The following is a 5000-nucleotide window of genomic DNA, read 5'->3' as shown; positions in this document are numbered from 1 at the left end:
CGGAGGTCCTCGGCGCTCCGGGGGTAGACCTGTTGTCCCCGGCCGGCCTCGGAGCCCCGGGGGTAGACCTGTTGGCCGCGGCCGGCCCTTACCTCCGGCGGCCCCGGGGCAGACCTGTTGTCCCCGGCCGGTCTCGGAGCTCCGGGGTAGACCTGCTGTCCCCGGCTGGCCTTCGCCTACGGCCGCCTCGCCCGTGGGTAGACCTGCTGTCCCCGGTCGGAGGTCCTCGGCGCTCCGGGGGTAGACCTGTTGTCCCCGGCCGGCCTCGGAGCCCCGGGGGTAGACCTGTTAGCCGCGGCCGGCCCTTACCTCCGGCGGCCCCGGGGCAGACCTGCTGTCCCCGGCCGGAGGTCCTCGGAGCTCCGGGGGTAGACCTGTTGGCCGCGGCCCGGGCCCTTACCGGGCCGGGCAGACCTGCTGTTCCCGGTCGGAGGTCCTCGGACCTGTTGTCCCCGGCTGGCCTTCGCCTACGGCCGCCTCGCCCGTGGGTAGACCTGCTGTCCCCGGCCGGAGGTCCTCGGCGCTCCGGGGGTAGACCTGTTGGCCGCGGCCGGCCTCGGAGTTCCGGGGTAGACCTGTTGTCCCCGGCTGGCCTTAGCCGACAGCCGCCTCGCCCGTGGGTAGACCTGCTGTCCCCGGTCGGCCTCCGCCCCCTGGCGGCCGAGCCCTCTGGCGTGCGCTTGGCTGAGGAGCCGTCCTCGATCGGACGCGCAGCACCCCCGCGGCCCGGGCCCGCGAGCCCGTGCGAGGCGGGCGGCCCGCACGACCGGCAGGCTCGTGCCCGCTCCAGGGGGCGCGCGCAGCGGCTCGCACGCGCCCTTTCCTCCCGAAAGCCGGGAGGCGAAGGCGGCCGACTTTCGCCGCCAGCCGGACGCACGCCCGCCCCCCCCCCCCCCACCTCCCCCCCCCCCCCCCCCACCCCCCCCCCCCCCCACCCCCGCAGACAGCCTGCCCGCCTCCCGCTGCCCCGACCGAAAGGGAAGGAGAGAGCCTTTGGGCGCCGGCGGCACTGCCGCCGCCCCCGTGGCCCGAGCGACGGCGGCCCGGCTCCCGGCTCGATTGCCGCATCGCTCGCTCCCTTCGGCCGCTCTCCCCGCTGCCGTCCTGCCGCGGGCTGGGCCGGGGCCAGGGGTGAGCGGGAGGGAAGGAAGGAACGCCATCAAACCAAAAGGCTCGGCGAGAGACGAACAGAAAGTTTCCCGGAGAAAGGGACGGTGCGCTAGGCATCCCGCCACCGCCCGCCCGCCCCGCCCCGCCTCTGCAGCAGGCTCTCGCCCTGCTGGCCGAACCTCCCGGCTGCCTCGGTGTCGGCCGGCTCCTCGCCCGCCCGCCCGCCCGCCCGCCGCTGCCGCTGCCGCTGCCGCTGCCGCTGCCGCTGCCGCTGCCGCTGTGCAAACAGGCCGATGGGAGCCCGGGGTGGGGGGGGAGAGGGCTTGAAAAGTCTGAAGGTGGCGCCAGGGCGTCTGAGGGGGGGAGGGCGGGGCGGCCCCAACCGTCATTGGGCGGAGGCCGGGAAAGTCTGCAGGCGGCAGCAGGGAGTCTGGGGGGGAGGGGGGGTGAGGGCGGGGCGGCCCCAACCGTCATTGGGCGGAGGCGAGGAAAGTCTGCAGGCGGCAGCAGGGAGTCTGAGGGGGGCAGGGCGGGGCGGCCCCCCAACCGTCGTGGCTGGCCGGGGGGGCGGCCGCGACAGGCAGGGCAGGGACCAGGGCAGGGACCAGGGCAGGCGCGGGGACGGGGACGGGGACGGGGACGGGGAGAGAGGGCACGCGAGAGGGCGCGTGCCTATGGGCGGGGGGGGGCGGTGTGGTGCTCTGAGAGAGCGGCATCGGGATGTGAGTGCGTGGAGCGGGTGTGTGTCCCCGTGTCTGTCTGTCGCTCTCTGTGCGGACAAGGGCCGGCGGCTTCGTGGTGCCGGCCACGGGCGCCTCGCCACCGAGCCCCCGCGGCCCCCCAGAGCCACGCCGAGTGCTGAAGACCTCTGCGGACCGTGAAAGAACCCGTCCGAAAGCGGCCGCCCGTGTGCCGGCGGCGGCTGCCCCGCCGCCGCCGCCGCCGCCGCCGCCTCCTCTCCCGGTGGGCGGGGCGGGGCGGGTCGAGCCGAGTCGCGGCGTGGGGGGGGCGGGCAGAAACCCAAGAAAAGCCAAAACCAAACCAAACAAACGACAAAAGAAAAAAACAAACAGACGGAAAAAAACAAAACAAACAAAACCCCACCAAACCAACCCCGGGGGGGGGAACCAAAACCAAACCCAACAATAAAAGCCCCCCAAAGAAACACCAAAAAAAGCCCCCACCAGCCCACCAACCGAACCACAAGCCACAAGCCCCACGCCCACTCCCCCCCCAAAAAGCCCCGAGATCTAGCATCAAACAAAAGCAAAGCAAAGCAAAGCAAAGCAAAGCAAAGCAAAGCAAGGCAAGGCAAAGCAAAGGAAAAACAACAACAACAATACCAACCAGAAAACCCCCCACACACAAAACCCCCCCCCAAGAAAAAAATCCAAAAGAGAAAAAGCCCCAACCAAACAAAACCAAACAAAACCAAACAAAACCAAACCCAACCAAAAAAAAAAAAAAAAAACCCAAAAAAAAAAAAAAAAAAAAAAAACACAAAAACAAAAACAACCAACAAAACCCAAAACCAAAAACCACCCCCACAACGCCCACCAAAAAAAAAAAAGCCTCCAAAAACCCCAAAACCTCGAAAATATGAATTGGTCTTAGAAATGGGGGGGGGGGGGGGGGGGGGGGGCGGGGAAGGGGGCTTCATTGAGTGGGACAGGGCTGATAGAGCCGTCCGGCTCCGGGGCGTTACGAGGCCGTGAGCTGCCCCCGGCTGTGCAGGCTTGGCGGGGTCAGCGAGGCGCCCGAACCCCGGGCGGCGAGCGGAGAACAACAGGTCTACCCTAGCTCTGCAAGGACACCAGGTCTACCCCCGGCTTCGGGAGGGGACACCAGGTCTACCCCGGCTTCGGGAGGGCAGCCAACAGGTCTACCCCCGGCTTCGGGAGGGGACACCAGGTCTACCCCGGCTTCGGGAGGGCAGCCAACAGGTCTACCCCGGCTTCGGGAGGGCAGCCAACAGGTCTACCCCGGCTTCGGGGAGCCAACAGGTCTACCCCGGCTCCGGGAGGGGACACCAGGTCTACCCCGGTTCCGGGAGGGCAGCCAACAGGTCTACCCCGGCTTCGGGAGGGGACACCAGGTCTACCCCCGGCTTCGGGGAGCCAACAGGTCTACCCCGGCTTCGGGAGGGGACACCAGGTCTACCCCGTCTTCGGGAAGGGAGCCAACAGGTCTACCCCCGGCTTCGGGAGGGGCCACCAGGTACTACCCCGGCTTCGGGAGGGGACAACAGGTCTACCCCGGCTTCGGGAGGGGACACCAGGTCTACCCCGTCTTCGGGAAGGGAGCCAACAGGTCTACCCCCGGCTTCGGGAGGGGACACCAGGTCTACCCCGGCTTCGGGAACGGACACCAGGTCTATCCCGGCGCCGGAGAGGACGCCAGGTCTACCCCGGCTCCCCGGGAGACACCAGGTCTACCCCGGCTCCGCGCCCGCCCAGGCTCGGCGCGGTCCCCGGGCGGCGGGCGCTGACGGATGACAACAGGTCTACCTCGTTCCGAAGGGACTTGGTCACATTTCGGCCGGCGCCGGGTAGACCTGTTGTCTCAGCCGGCTCCGGAAGTTCACCAAGGGGTCGCTGTTTTCGGCCGCCTCCCGCTACGTCATGCTAGGAGGCGGCCTGCGGCGGCGCTCCTTCCCGGTCGATTTTCATCGGTCCTCTTGGAGGCGCCGGCGGCCTTGGACTTATCTGTCCGTACTATGGGAGCGAGGTGACGGGCCGCGTCCCCGCAGGCAGGGTTCTCCGCGCCTGTGTCCGATGGCGGTGGGCTGGATTGGCCGCGCGTGCCGGTGGCGCCAGGGTTGGAGAGCACGCCGCCTAACCGAGGAACGAGTCGCGTGGCTTTGTTCCCGGTTCCGTCCGTGGTTGCCCCAGCGAGGTTTGGCGCAGTGTGGAGGGCCCCGAGGGAGAGAGATGTGGTGCGACCGATCGTGGGGCGCGAGAGAGACGTGTGTGGAGCCCGAAAGGGGCCGGTCCCCGCGGAGCCGAGAGAGAAGAGACCGAGGGCGAGCCGGGGGAAAGGGGCCGGTCCCCGCGGAGCCGAGAGAGAAGAGACCGAGGGCGAGCCGGGGGAAAGGGGCCGGTCCCCGCGGAGCCGAGAGAGAAGAGACCGAGGGCGAGCCGGGGGAAAGGGGCCGGTCCCCGCGGAGCCGAGAGAGAAGAGACCGAGGGCGAGCCGGGGGAAAGGGGCCGGTCCCCGCGGAGCCGAGAGAGAAGAGACCGAGGGCGAGCCGGGGGAAAGGGGCCGGTCCCCGCGGAGCCGAGAGAGAGAGTCGAAAAGCCGTGTGAGAGCCCCTCGCTGGCCGAGGTGAGGTGGAGAAAAGCCGTGAGCGTGTCCTGCTCCGGCCCGGCCCGGTGGCGGGCGAGGCGGCGGCGCCTCGTCCCTTGTGTGTGGCTCGGCCTTAAGCCGGGGCCCCGCTCGGCGGGCGCTTTTTAATTTTTTTCTATTTTGTTTTATTTCCCCCCCCCGGCAGTCGGAGGGTGGACGCGGCTGGGGTTTTTCCTGGCCCTTGCTCCAAGAGCCCCGAGGATGGCCCGCTCGGCCGAGGTGGCGGCGTCCCGTCCCCCGCTCCCGACCTGTTTGCCAGCGTGTCCGTGTCGGAAGGGCGGCGGGGGACGCGCAGTGGGACGCGCGGCCTGGCCTCGGCCTGCTGCGTCGCTTGAGGGGCTCGGCGACGGCAGTCGCCCGATGAGCCGGGGTGGCGCCACCGCCGTCCCCGGCCTGTGGTTTTTTTTTTTTTTTTTTTTTTTTTTTTTGTTTCGGCGTTGTCCCCCTTCCTCGGCCTTAAGCCGGGGACCCGCGTAGCGGGCGGATTTTTCCAGGGGCAGAGGCCGGCCGCGGTGGCCGGCCTTGCCCTAGCACGGACCCGGAGC

Source organism: Passer domesticus, unplaced genomic scaffold, assembly GCF_036417665.1.
Source record: "Passer domesticus isolate bPasDom1 unplaced genomic scaffold, bPasDom1.hap1 HAP1_SCAFFOLD_194, whole genome shotgun sequence".
Classification (NCBI taxonomy): domain Eukaryota; kingdom Metazoa; phylum Chordata; class Aves; order Passeriformes; family Passeridae; genus Passer; species Passer domesticus.
This window is presented reverse-complemented; position numbering follows the sequence as displayed.